Here is a 15573-nt window from a genome sequence, read left to right as displayed (position 1 = left end):
CTACCTCAACATACTAAAGGCCATATACGACGAACCCATAGCAAACATCATTCTCAATGGTGAAAAACTGAAAGCATTTCCTCTAAGATCAGGAATGAGACAAGGATGTCCACTCTGACCAGTATTATTCAACATAGTTTTGGAAGTCCTAGTCACGGCAATCAGGGAAGAAAAAGAAATAAAAGGAATACAACTTGGAAAAGAAGAAGTAAAACTGTCACTGTTTTCAGATGACATGATACTATACGTAGAGAATCCTAAAAATGCCACCAGAAAACTACTAATCAATGAATTTGGTAAAGTTGCAGGATACAAAATTAATGCACAGAAATGTCTTGCATTCCTATACACTAATGATGAAAAATCTGAAAGAGTAATTATGGAAACACTCCCATTTACCATTGTAACAAAAAGAATAAAATACCTAGGAATAAATCTACCTAGGGAAACAAAAGACCTGTATACAGAAAACTATAAGACATTGATGAAAGAAATTAAAGATGACACAAACAGATGGAGAGATATACCATGTTCTTGGATTGGAAGAATCAATATTGTGAAAATGACTCTACTACCCAAAGCAATCTACAGATTCAATGCAATCCCTATCAAATTACCAATGGCATTTTTTTACAGAACTAGAACAAATCATCTTAAAATTTGTATGGAGACACAAAAGACCGCGAATAGCCAAAGCAGTCTTGAGGGAAGAAAACGGAGCTGGAGGAATCAGACTCCCTGACTTCAGACTATACTACAAAGCTACGGTAATCCAGACAATATGGTACTGGCACAAAAACAGAAACATAGATCAATGGAACAAGATAGAAAGCCCAGAGATAAACCCACTCACCTATGGTCAACTAATCTATGACAAAGGAGGCAAAGATATACAATGGAGAAAAGACAGTCTCTTCAGTAAGTGGTGCTGGGAAAACTGGACAGCTACATGAAGAAGAATGAAACTAGAACATTCTCTAACACCATACACAAAAATAAACTCAAAATGGATTCGAGACCTAAATGTAAGACCGGACACTATAAAACTCTTAGAGGAAAACACAGGAAGAACACTCTTTGACATAAATTACAGCAAGATATTTTTTGATCCACCTCCTAGAGTAATGGAAATAAAAACAAAAATAAACAAATGGGACATAATGAAACTTCAAAGCTTTTGCACAGCAAAGGAAACCATAAACAAGATGAAAAGACAACCTTCAGAATGGGAGAAAATATTTGCAAATGAATCAACGGACAAAGGATTAATCTCCAAAATATATAAACAGCTCATGCAGCTCAATATTAAAGAAACAACCCAATCCAAAAATGGGCAGAAGACCTAAATAGACATTTCTCCAAAGAAGACATAGAGATGGCCAAGAAGCACATGAAAAGCTGCTCAACATCACTAATTATTAGAGAAATGCAAATCAAAACTGCAATGGGATATCACCTCACACCAGTTAGAATGGGCATCATCAGAAAATCTACAAACAACAAATGCTGGAGAGCTTGTGGAGAAAAGGGAACTCTCTTGCACTGTTGGTGGGAATGTAAATTGATACAGCCACTATGGAGAACAGTATGGAGGTTCCTTAAAGAACTAAAAATAGAATTACTATATGATCAGCAATCCTACTACTGGGCATATACCCAGAGAAAACCATAATTCAAAGAGACACATGCACCCCAATGTTCATGGCAGCACTATTTACAATAGCCAGGTCATGGAAGGAACCTAAATGCCCATCGACAGAAGAATGGATAAAGAAGATGTGGTACATATGTACAATGGAATATTACTCAGCCATAAAAAGGAACGAAATTGGGCCATTTGTAGAGACATGGATAGATCTAGAGACTGTCATACAGAGTGAAGTAAGTCAGAAAGGGAAAAACAAATATCGGATATTAACACCTGTATGTGGAACCTAGAAAATGGTAGAGATGAACTGGTTTGCAGAGCAGAAATTGAGACACAGATGAAGAGAACAAACGTATGGATACCAAGGGGGGAAAGCGGCGTGCAGTGGGGGTGGTGGTGTGATGAATTGGGCAATTGGGATTGACATATATACGCTGATGTGTATAAAATGCATGACTAATAAGAAAAAATAAATAAAATAAATAAATAAATAAATAAATAAACATTAAAAAAAAAAAAAGAATTGCTGTTGGAACAAAGGTCGTACCCACAGCAAAAGTGATTCACCTTATGATGAATGAGGCCCTGGGTTGCCTTTTCCATCACTTTAGCTCGTGTTTCCCAAACTGGAGTTCCCTATGGTGTGCTCAGGTGAACTACTCAGAGAGCTAAGCTTCCAAATTGATGGAGTGCAGTTCCAGAAAGGGTGGCCCCCCTGACTGGACATCTCGGGGACCCAGGTGGCATTTTCGTTCTACCTCTCACCTCTGCTTCTCCCTGAGTATTTTCTTCATTTGCTGCCTTTCTGAAGACCACATTTCTTGTCTCCTCGGATTACATAGGGGGACACATGGCTACAGCTCCTGCCAAAGAGAGAGACGTCTTGCTCTCCATCTCCTCACATTCCCTGGATGGGGAACCTCCTGGTCCCCCCTGGGCCTTGTGGTTCAGTTAACAGGGTGAGGGCCTGGGGCAGCATACTGCACAAATGGCTCTCAGGAACTTGCTTTGTGGATGTGGTTTGTAATTGGGAAGGGGAACGTTTTGAATAAGGCAGACAATCTGATGGGTGTGCACCCCACTGGGTACACGAAGTGCTGTAATACATCTACTTCCTCCTCCTGGCGTATCCATTTTTCCTAGAGTTTTAGAAGAAACATTATTTGCTGTTAAAGCAAATGCATAAATACAACAGAGATTAAGATGGAACATATACAAGAAATCTTAAGATAACCCCAAGGGAGAGTAATTTAATTTTGTATTTGGGATCTGCTCCTCTGCTGTTAGGATGCTTCAGTAGAATAGTTCAGGAGGCACCAAAATTTCTGGCCAATTACAGGCGGGAGTTGGAAGCTTAACATGAAACCATGGAGTAAGATACTGAGTGCTTTTGCCTGTTTTAGTTCAATGAGGCCAGAAGATTTGTAGCCTGCGTATTATAGAATTGGGTAGAGAATACTCCCACTGGGGGTGGCTGAGCTCAGAAACATTAATCTTGCAAGGAACCCCGGACTGATTATTAATATTGTTTCTGGAATGAGGCTGAATAATAAGACTGAGTCAGTTCAGGAGGCCACAGTTAACCCTTTTGCTTGTTGACTGCAGGACCACGTAGTGTTGCCCTTGTCTCCTCAGAGTCCAGCTAACATAGTGTGACTTTCTTTTTCTTGGCTGCAGAAAGAAGATAAAACTCTAACCACAGGGCCTTCTCTCCACCCAGCTGAGGCTGCAGCTGAAGTGATTTTCTGTGATTTAAATACCTATGTGGAAATATGCTGGAGAGTTAGTAAAGCATTGACTTATGAAGGCTTCTGCATTAACATTCTTCTGGTTTTCAAGTGCATCCAAGTGTCTCTTTATATACATATGTGGAATACATACATATAGAATAACTGATATTAATAGAATAATGCAGAAATCAGCATTACTGAAGGCATTAATAAACTATCCACTGTGCTTTTGGACATCTTAGAATAAGATTCTAATAATGCCTGACAGCGAAGAGAATTCAAAAGCAGCCAGTGAATAAATGGGGAATGGCACCTAGGTTTTTTACGAATCCCCTTTCATTTTCTCCTGAAGCATAAAAAGTAACTTCCCCATAACATTAAGGAAAAGTTTGAAAAAATAAAATTACTCATGGTTGGGCTACCCTCATACAAGTTGATTTTGGTTATTTATAAACAAGCAAACAAACAAAAAACAATAACAAACCCTTTGCAATAGGACTAAGGATTCCTGAATACTTCCTTCAGGAAGCACTCTGAGGGTAAATTGGTACCAGTGTTGATCCTGGATACCACGTGAACCTTACCTTACCTTGCAAAGGGCTGAGAGTCAAAAATGTTTGTCTCTGGCCTCTGCTCTTTCTTAGGTAAAAGATTAATTAAGAGTGTAAATTATCTTTCAAGAGCTTTTTCCAAAGCACTACAGAAGTAAATGCAGATCTTTTGCTTAGCAGGATTTAAAATCAATTTAAATATTAGCCTTATGGTTCTTGTTAAGAGTTAGTTTAAAATGAGAATTTTGCAGCTAAAATATTTGGAAACTTGGGGAATATTTTAAAAGTATAGATTATTAGGCTGCAATCCCGAAGATTTGGAGCATGGGGCGGGAATCTATATTTTTAAAAGGCTCTCTTAGTGATTCTGGTTTGAGAATAAATATTTAGGTAACAGAAGGAGATAAGAGGCAGAGTGGTAGAGTCTTAAAAAAGTGTTTATAACAATGTGCCTTATGCTTTTTCTTTTTCTTTTTGTATTGAAGTATAGTTGATTTACAATGTGTTAGTTTCAGGTGTATAGCAAAGTGGTTCAGATATATATATATATATATATATTATATATATTATATATATAATATATATATACTTTTTCAGATTCTTTTCCATTACTGTAGGTTATTACAAGATATTGAATATAGGTCCTTGTGCTATACGTTAATCCCAAACTCCTAGTTTATCCTTCCTTGCCCCTTTTTATGCCTTTTCTTTTTTGCTAAAAGATGATTGAAGAGTTTATTGTATATGTTGTTTTGAGGAGGTTTTTTTTTCCTCTTTATACTTAAGGAAAACAAAATCTGAAGATACTGGTTTTTTTTTCCCCTAGGAGTTTGCACCTACCTAGCAATTTTGGGATAAAAGCACAAAAGAAATCTTATAAAGGCTATTACCCCATAGTGAAAGAATAATCCTTTATCTGCAGAGTGTAGTTGACAATGAAAACAAGGATTGATGTATATATGTTAATACTACTCTTAGAATTTTTGAGTGTAGTGGTCTTAATGTGTATCTTGGGGAAAAAGATAAGCAGTGGAAACATTCTTGTTCATATTTTTATCACTAAGATGGACAGTTATGCCTCAGTTGTTGAAATCTAGGAGTTCTGGGAAACGAGCTGGAATTTGGGTCCACCCAAGTGTAAGTCTAGATAAACCAGTCATTTAGTCTGCATGCAGTTTGCAGAAATGAAATTAAGCCAACTTTGTTTTGAAATATGTGAATCACAACAGCACTAAAACCCAGAAAGATTAATGGGCAGAGAATAGGAACAGGTTTTTCACAGGAGGAAATACTTGCAAACATGCCTATAGGGAAACGCTCCACTCCAAATCAAAGAAATGGAAGTAAAAAAATAATGAGAAACCATTTTATGGCTATTTAATGAATACAAATATAAATAAAACAAAGGTAATGTGACCTGAGAAAATGAGTACATTCTTACATTTCTGGCAGCAATGTTAATAGCTCAATTCTTTTTGAAGCCCATCCACAGTGGATGTAAAAAGTCATACAAATGGTCAGACCCTTTGACCCGGCCATCCTGCTGCTTGGAATCTATTCTAAAGACAAACTGCTAAAGAAGAAAAAAGCTATAAGGAAAAAAACCCATTTATTGTATTGTTATTTCTGATGGTGAAAAATTAGAAAGAATGTAGGTGGCCAACAATCGAGAGATAAAATTGGAATTTTCTTTTAGCTATTCCAAATGATACTCAGGAAGACTGGAAATGAAAAAGATTTGGAAGAAAGCAAAGTGAATGAAATGTATGTATTTATATATTGTAATAAAATATGTAAAAAGATTATCAAGAAATAAACAGTTTTATTTTGGTGTTGTCAGTATATGTGACGTTTAAAACAAAAAATTTTAGCAATAAATAAAAGATATTTTAAGAGGAGCATTCTAAAGTGGAATGCTGGAATAATTTTTCTTCCTTCTTTGCCTTAATGCAGTAAAAATGGGTGAAATAAGAGTGAAATAAGACGCTTTTTATTTGAAATTTGAAGGGCTTTAAAACTTCTCTCCTTTTTAAAAAATATTTATTTATTTATTGGCTGCGTTGGGTCTTTGTTGCTGCACGTGGGCTTTCTCTAGTTGTGGTGAGTGGGGGCTACTCTTCATTGTGGTGTGCGGGCTTCTCATTGCAGTGGCTTCTCCTGTTGTGGAGCACGGGCTCTAGGCGTGAGGGCTTCAGTAGTTGCAGCACGTGGGCTCGTTAGTTGCAGCACACGGGCCCTAGAGCATGTGGGCTTCAGTAGTTGCAGCGCGTGGGCTCAGTAGTTGCGGTGCATGGGCTCTAGGGTGCGCGGGCTTCAGTAGTTGTGGCTCGAGGGCTCTAGAGCACAGGCTCAGTAGCTGTGGCGCACGGGCTTAGTTGCTCCGCAGCATGTGGGATCTTCCTGGAACAGGGATCGAACCCGTGTCCCCTGCACTGGCAGGTGGATTCTTAACCACTGTGCCACCAGGGAAGCCCCTAAAACTTTTCTCCTTTTACTAGCTTACCTCCCCAGATGAATTTTATAGCCACCTCAGTTGTCTTTTCTGCTTTAAAATTTTTGTAGCCACCCAAACCAAGCCTTTGCTGACTGTGGGGTCAGACTGTCTGGATTTCAATCCTATTTCTATCACTTACCTGGAGAAACTATATGACCACTCTGTGCTTTGGTTTCCTCATCTGGAAAATGGAGATGATAATGGCCTCTAACTGGTGAGAACTAAATGATATAATGTATAAAAAGTACATAATAAGGTGAGTGGTACTAAAAGCATTCAATAATATAAGCTATTATTCTTTACCCATCTTTGGAAGTGACTCTTGATTGCCCATCCCGCTTTCTTCTTTGTGAACAGAATCCCAATTTTGTTCAGGCATCCGGCTGCAATGTGCCCAACCCCAGGGGATGAATGAAGACCTCTTAGCAGATCATGGCAATCCTATTCCCATTTGGCACAAATTCGTTTAGAAGGGGTCATGTGACTTCATTCTGGTTCAGGAGATTTACTGGAAGACTGGGGGCTTCTGGGAAAGAAACTTCTCCCTTATAAAAAAGAGAGAGGTTCAGGGAGTATATACTCCTCACCTCTCCCTGCCTCCAGTGTTCCTACTTTGGACATTCTTGTGTGATGATGTGTTGTTTGGAGCTTTTGCCACCATTTTGCAATCATAAGGGGGTGGTCACCAACTACCAAGGATGCAGAGCAAAAGGATGACATCACTGAACCACTGACCTACTCAGGCTAGAACAACCTACCTCAAAAGGTTTTGCTAAGAGAGAGATAAATGTCCAGATTGCTTAAGCCAATTTTAGTTGTCTTTTCTGATGTTTGCAGCTGAAAACATCCCAACTGGTAGATAAGTTTAACTGTCATTGTCTAGTGTAGTGATTTTAAAATTATGCCACCAAAAGAAATTGTTTTTCATGAGTAGATTAAAATTTCTGAAATAAGTCAGCATTCTCCTATTAGTGTTTTATCATAGGTGCAGATTTTCATTATAGAAAGAATAATTTTAGAATTTAACCTTAGTTAATACCTATCGTGTATTTTGGGCCTAGAAACATCTTTGAAAACTACTTTGATAATAAAAGTGAAATGTATGTGGACTTGTATGCTTTTAATTATCCACATGAAAAATATTCTCAAAATAAATACTGTAGTGATGTAGACATTTTGGTGAGAATGACTGTAAACCTGTAACTCGACAATTGATGATCCAGCTGCAGCTGTGATAGGATTATGGCTTAAATATTTTGAATATCTGTTTAAAAATAAACTTTAGTGCAGCTGATGAAGAGATTATGTGTTTGCTTAAATTACATATCTAAAACAAATAGGAAGTTGTGTTTTCCCTTTGCTCTGTCATAAAAACTTTTTTTGTTTCCCAGCGTACAGTTTGAATAAAAGTATGCTCGTGGCCACTTGATTATTCCACACATAGAGCAAAATAGGGAAGTTCTTGCTCTTTCATAATGTGAATCTTGTCCTCTTTTAAGAAGGTTAAATTGATAAAAATTGTCAAATGTGTTTTCTAGTGGGATTTTTATAATCAAAGTGAGCTTTAGACCACATTTTTCTTACATATTATGTAATTTTCAAGAATAATAAACTTTCTCCTTGTATAACTAAAAATGTTAGTTCTCCCTAAGCAAAAATTTTCTCAATTCCAGCACCCCCCCCATCATTCCTCAAAGTACATATACATCAGTACTTCCCTCCACATGGACACCACATGCTCTCTCTGCTTTGAGTTCCTTTTCATCATCCCAGAGATCCTTCTTCATCTGTAGCAAAGATCTGCTCCCATAATATTACACCATTGCCAATTGGTCCCTGTGTTAGTCATGATTCTCCAGAGAAACAGAACCAATGGGAGATATATATATATATCACACACACACACACACACACACACACACACACAATTTTATATATATATATATATATATATATATATATATAAATGATCCATATATATATGATCTATCTATCTATATGGCATTTTTAATAAGGAATTGGTTCACATTATTATGGAAAGTCCAAAATCTGCAATGTGGGCCAGCAGCCTGTATACCCAGGGGAGCTAATGCAGCTCTCACTGGAATGGATGCAGCTCCAGTCCCAAGGCCGTCTGCTGGAGAATTGCCCCTTGCTTGGGGAGGCTGGTCTTTCTGCTCTATTCAGGCCTTCAACTGATTGGATGAGGCCCACCAGCATTATGGAGGGCAATCTGCTTTACCCATAGTTCATCCATTTAAACATTAATCTCATCCAAACACACCCTCCAAGTTGACACATAAAATTAACTATCACAGTTCCCCTCCCCATCCCCCTCCCCAGGTTGAAGGTAATGAGGCTCTGCTCTCTGCTCTTACTGCAGCATTGGGTAGGAAGCCAGGAGGGACAAGTGTGGATGTTGCTACTTTCTTCTTTTCTGCTTCTGGGTTGTTCAGGTATTTTGGGGAGCAGGGAGGAGGAGGGGGGACAAGGAGGAGGAAGAGACCCCGTCCAGAACCATTACTTAGCATGCACAGTTGATGGAGCAAATGTCTTAAGCCCGCAGAAATCTGTTGCCAGCCGTTTCCTGGTTCTTCTCGGGTGCCTCTGCTCCTCAGCTTGGACTCTTGTATTGAGTTGGGCAGAACCTTTCTTTATCATGGAAGAGGCTGTATGTAGAGGGAAAGGTCTGTTAGAAAATAACTGCTCTTCACACCTGGGACCCTCAGGCTGGACTTGGAGAGAGAAGACTTGGGCTCTTGTCTTTTGTCTGTTGTGTGGTTTTGGGCACATTACTCATCATCTTTGCACTCAGTTTCCTCCTCTGCCAAATGGGGAGAGTAATAAGGCCTCAGAACGTTGCCATGGGGATGATGTCAGAGGTTATGTGTAAGTGATTTGTATCCTGTAAAGTACTGTATGAATTAAGTTTGGGTTTTTACTTTATCCTACTTGTTGGCACCAAGCAAAACCTAATTTATATAAAGCAATCGATTTTGCTCTAGGTACTCAGGACTACTGCCAGTATGATTGCCCTATGGTAGATTTGGCAAATTTTCTTTCAAGGAACAAAAGGATGTTTGTTTCCTGGGTTGGGGACCCATATCCAACAACCATGCCCCACCCTAGTGTGACTTGTAACACGTCTGCGTGTAGATCTGTTACCGCTGCCTTGCTTGGAAGCCCTTGCTGACAGTGAGGAGATGAATAATTAAGCTAACACGTTCTTCTGCAATTTCTTTGTTGCCTGGTGTCATGTTCAAAGATTAGATTTCCTGGGAAGACGCTGAAACAATTTTTTCCCCGTGGCATTGAAAATAAGGACCATGTTTGAATGAAATAAAAACTGACTGATCATTCATTAGCTTGGACATTTCATTCAGTCAACACGTATTCATCATGAGGACTGCATTGTGCTGTGCCAGGTAGTAAGGAAGAAACAAAAGGGAACAGATGGAAATAAGACTGGAAAGATATGGAGATGCTTGATGGCGAGGCTGGAGAGTTTGGATTTTATTTTGTTGGTGTTAAAACATGGGGGTTGTGAGTGTTTTGCTGTATCCTAGCTGTGTAATTTTGGGTAAATTATGAAACTACTCTGTGCCTCAGTTTCTTCATCTGTGAAATGGAAAGAATGAGAATATAGCTCATAGTACTATAGTGAGGATGAAATGAGATAATGCACGAAAAGCACTTAGCATAGTGCCTGACCCTGGGGAGCTGCTGTAGACATTTGAGCTCTAGAAAATATGTGTCAGGAAGCAAATCTGGCAGCAGCACGAGGGTAAGGTGCTACAATGGGAAGGGCTGACAAAGGTGGTGATGGGGAAACTGTTACAGTAAAAGCGGGATACTTGGCAGCACCAGGGGCCCAGGCTGGGCGGAATGGTTTAAGAATGTAGGGGTTATGTGCAGCAGGGCATAGTTATTCGTGGCCTTATAACTGGACTTTCATATTTTGCCTATTCTCTTCCTTCCTTTTCCTTCATCAAAGCCTGGCCTTCATCAGGGCTCATGTGGCTGCATTGTGTTCACGTTCCTGATGTCATTTGCTGGTTTGGGGACAGAACAAAACAGTAGGAATGGAGCATTGGGGGAGAATCCAAAATACTCCTCCCTTTTCCCATTTTTTTCCCCTGTGTTTTCTATTTCCATTTCAATGAGATAAAAGAGGTTGCATGATAATCTGAGTGCTATATTAGGGAATATATTTTATTTCTCTTGCCTTCCTAGTTTTTAAAATGTTCCTGGAAGAATTTAGGTACAACTTTGATTTGAATGGCCTCGATGCTTTTAATTTTCCCTGAACGTGAAGACATTCCCGTGTCCTTAGGAGTCACAGTCACTTGTGACGCTCCAGCTGCCTCCTGACTCGAGTGATGCGTACAGAATCATCGTGGTGATTCTCATGGGACGGCCCAGCAACTGCTGCCACTGTTACGAAAAATAACTCCACAAACAACTTTGCTCTCAAGTTGCCTCTTCCCCTTGACCTGATAAAAACTATAGCAAACAGCTTCTTTATTTTGTAAGGTAAATGACACCCTTGAGTTAATCTGCTTTGTAATTGGACATTTTCATATATTTTCTTAAAACAAGCAGTGTGTGTAGCCAACCTGTGGGTAGCCAGCCTTCAAGATTGGCTACCCACAGACTTACCCACCTATCCATGTATTTTTACCAGGAATGGAGTGATCAATCATCTTGATAGAGCAAGGGGTTAGCTGAAGAGATAATTTGCGTCACTGCTTGAGATGTAGAGGTGGCTTTCTTTAAAAAATTGCAAGCCAAAACTTTGTTGAGGGTAGAAAGCACATAGTAAATAGTCTCTGTACATGTTGTCATTTCCCCCATTTTCTGTTTTTCTATCTCCTCAGCAACGGTTTCAACTAACATAACAGACACACACGGTATTCTGTCCCACCTCTATGCTGACATATGCCTGGTGGCAATGAATAGAAATGATTATTAGCAAATAATATTAGAAGCGTTCTAAATTCTTCAGAAAGACGGGAGTAAATAAAAATTACTGCCCGCTGCTTAGATACTGACGAATCTGAGGCTGATGCATTCTTCTTATCTGCTAAATTAGTAAGAGAGTGGGAAGCAATTTTCTCCTAATGCTGTTGTATCCCTTGATGTACAGATTTATCTCAATTTTCCCATTATACCATGGGTAGTTGCTTAAGAGAGTTGTGCCCAAGCATTTAAACAATTACCCTATTTTTTAATGTGGCTGCTGACATGAGCTATTAAGAAACTTGAAACTTTAACAGCAGCTGCTTCCTTTGTCATTTATAGCCACCTAAGTTGTTTTGAATTTCTTTTCATTTTTAAGATGTGGCTCCCATGTGTGAGAAGCATTTGGTTATTTTGATATTTTTGCCTTGGAGTACAATGTCAATGACTGTTTGCTAACTTTAATACATAGGTCATTTCATGTCTGTGTTCGTGGGTGACATAACAATAGTTCTGTGCCTATTCATAGTGCTGTTTGATTTCTCAACTCCCTTGTTTTGGGCCCACAAATATTTCCTCTTTGTATGTTTTCTTGGCCTTCATTTATTTGTTTTAACAAGTGAGTTTTAGGAAGCCCCAACTAGCTTGAATTTATTAACATTGATTCAATTAACACAAAATTTAGAGTTCAGGCCCAAGTTTCTCTTACTTATAAAACAATTTTTTTTTTTCCGGTCTTAAAATAAAGTTGTACTTCTGAGGCACTGGATTCCTTGTTTCTTAGGCTCTCTAGGAATCCTTTTGAGCTAGTCTTACAGACTTTCTTGCTGCTATTGACATCGTAAGACAAATTCAGTAGTGTGAACTAGAAACACATTGCATATTTAGTGAATATATGTGTATAGTAAATACTCAAAAATAGTAGACTTAGTTTATTTTTGTTTTGCTTTGGTTTGATTTGTGGATATTTATTCCTCTAAATGGCTTTTCTAATATGGTTTTGTGGGTCCACTTTAGTCATTGGAATTCTTGCTCAGTGAAATTGAAGGAAATCTCAGCACTTTCTAGAAACTCTGTTCCAGCAGAGCTGTAATTAGAGCAGGGTAATATAATTTCCCTGAGCAAATAAGTTTGCTGCTTATTTGGCTAGTCACAAAATTTAGGCCTCTTTATTCAGGTCTCGAAGCAAAGGAACTTGTACCTATTTGTGGCCCTTCCATCTGGCTGTGGTTAACTTGGTGGACTGAGTATTTCCACACTGGGGCTTTCAGCTGACATAATTTCCCTGGGTTCCTCCCCGTTGAGTTGTAGAGAGACTACACAGAGATTTTCTGGTCTCATCTTGGGAGATGACATAAATAGAAGCAGGTTCTTTGTCTCCCTTGATGGGTGAATCAAGTCCCAAAGTCTGCCTACATTAGAGTGTCCTGTTGACCATTCTTGACCTTCCCCCTAGCTGAGAGGAAGGGGGTCATTCCCAGAACTGTCTGAAAATATTCCATGGGAAGAATAGCCTGGAGGGGTTAGAAGAAGAGTTCTTTTGTTCATGGTGAACCTGGAGAGGTGGCTTTGCTAGTTTAACCGAGTCACTGTGGTTGTAACTGGGGACAGAAACGCCTTAACAAGTAAGTGGTGTGTAGAATTGCTAAAGATGGATTTTGATGCCTGGCTCCTCCTGTCTCTTTTGCTAAACCTGGCATAACTGGAAACGTAGGAAGCCTTAGGACCAAGCATACTGAAATTTTTTTCTTTTGGCCAGAATTAGAATTTGGTTTTACTTTTCTGGATAGTCCAAGTTACCATGATTATCAAACTGAAAATAAGACAAAGCGACAGATCATATCATAAGATATTTGCTATGTAGGTCTGTTATAACTGTAGTTTCTCTATGCTAATTTTTCTCTTTCTAATTTTATAAATAGTATTAGATTTATTTAGCTAATAACCTGCTAAAATAACTAATCATGAAGAAGGACCTGCTTTCATGGAATTCTCCAAGAATAATCACGTATTTCCCAGTATGTAATAAGCATTTAATAACTTGATGAAAGAATGAATGATAGAGTTTAAGGGTCTATTGATAAAGTTTTATTTCCAATTCAAGTTTTTATATATAGGGTACTGTTACAAAATAAATCAAGAGGTTATATTTAAAGGAGATCTTTTAAATGATTAGGGGGAAAAAGCACAATAGCATAAATATATATTTTTATATTGATATTGTACAAGTATTTTTATTATGTTTGCAGGCTTTAGTTTATTTATTAGCTCATAGTGGGAAGACCTTTGAAGAGTTTCTTTTCCTCTTTCAGGCTACTGGCACTATGTAGTGAATCATCAAAATAAATTCTTCCTTTTTATTACTCCTACATTAGAACCTGGCATACTGGAGGTATACAGTAAATCTTAAAGAACAATAAGCACCTCTGTTTCTTAAAAGAAAGAAAAAAAATCTCACTTTCAGTTACTTCTGATTTTTAAAAATATTAAAACAATATAGAGTCAAACGTTAGTTTTTCTTTCTCATCCTTAACTTTTTTCAGATTATAAAAGCAATAGCAATTCATGACAGAGAATTTAGAGATACAGAGAATTAAAATTACCTGTGAACTTTATTACCCAGAGACAGCCCTGTTTAATCTTGATACACTTCTTTACATTCTAGTGTGTTGCCATGTATATTCTACAGAGCATTTGCCATATAAGATGAACAAGAGTTGAAGTAGAAGATCTGTCTACTGTGCCCCTCTTGGAGATCCATAATGCATATTGGCAATATTAAAGGCTCTGAGAAGGTCTGCAAGAAAGAAACCTTTCAGTTAGTGTTTCCTAAGCTTATTTGACTCCTAGCACTGTGTGTGTTTGTGTGCGTGTGGGGCGTGTGTGTAATGCCTATTGGCATCTTCACACATTGACAAATTTAATTCTATTTTCCTTTTCTCCTTTTAAGTCATGAGCTTTTCTGACAGTCTTCCCTGGCAATGGGAAATTCTCCTCTAATTTTTCAGACCTGATGTCGTGGTACACCTCAGAAACAGGACCGAGATTCAGAAAGAGAAAATTTGTCCTGGAAAGGAGGAGTAATCTTCAAATGCATGATCATTGTGGGCTGTATAACATGATTTTGCATACCTCCAGTCCAAAAAATCAAATTTATTCATGGTCAAGAGGATGTTTCTGAGTCTTTGCCAGCTGTGGATTATGTATCTGGGGAAAGCTGATGGAGAGGCCTTTGATCACAGGCTGGCTTGTTGTAGAATTTCCTGACTGCAAAGAGCAGACAGTTACTTTTAAGAGAGTATGGGTGTGTGTCGGGGTGGGCTGGAGAATGGGCCAGAAAATTGTGAGGTTTGGTTATTATGCAGTATACCATGTCCTCGGATCTGTCTTTCTGAGATGACTTATCCGCAGTAAAACATTACCACATGCTGCTGTGGTTAATCAAAAAAACTTACTTTGAGACTGCTGTAGCCACACTAAATCTAAACTGGGCACAAAGCGTTGTTTCCCTCAGAGAAGGACTCTCTAGAAACAAGTGAGGTCGAATCTCTAGCAATTTTGTAAAGGTTTCCTTTACGCTTCTAGCAACTGTCACTGGTGTCACTAGCTTGCCATTTTTAGAACAGCTTCGGGGATTCCCATCTTGCTTCTTGCCCAGCTCTTCCTCTTAATTTCTGAAATACCTCGAGTTTAGTAGTTGAAGTCTGACCAACTCTTTTTTTTTAAAGAAGGTACCAATCTGGTTTGACTTACCTCTTGAGTATATTTTTCTATGTAAGTTTTATTCCGTAATTAACAATTCAACCATTGGTATTTTAGGAAATGCAGAAGTCATATGACCCCAAATGCATATATTATAAGGGAATGTGTTTGAGAGATTAGCAGAAAAATGAAAAGCCCCTCTTCTGACTGAAAACCCATATTGAAGCCATTTGAGAAGAATTAGACTGATTGTATTTGGTATTTTTTTCTCCCGATATTCACCACATATATTTCTTCTTATGCAGTCTAATCTGAGGATGCCATGTAAATGGGTCACTGTGAAATGCAGCAGTTTAATTTTTCTCCAATCGAACGATCTCATTTCTATTAACTTTTGAAGGTTTACAGCAGTGAGAGTATTTTTGCTTCTATGTATGAAGTTTAAAAACATCATTTTTTTTTTCATAAAATACAAGAGCAACCAATTTC

At 38.4% G+C, this 15573-nt stretch overlaps 1 protein-coding gene across 2 annotated transcripts in view; it reads left to right on the top strand.

Moving 5' to 3' along the window:
* ANKRD44 (ankyrin repeat domain 44) overlaps positions 1-15573 on the top strand; it is a 315633-nt gene that overhangs the window by 50196 nt on the left and 249864 nt on the right. The window lies entirely within an intron of this gene.

This window comes from Eubalaena glacialis, chromosome 1 (assembly GCF_028564815.1).
Source record: "Eubalaena glacialis isolate mEubGla1 chromosome 1, mEubGla1.1.hap2.+ XY, whole genome shotgun sequence".
Lineage (NCBI taxonomy): Eukaryota > Metazoa > Chordata > Mammalia > Artiodactyla > Balaenidae > Eubalaena > Eubalaena glacialis.
The sequence above is the reverse complement of the archived record's forward strand: the minus strand, read 5'-3'. Positions and strand labels throughout refer to the sequence as shown.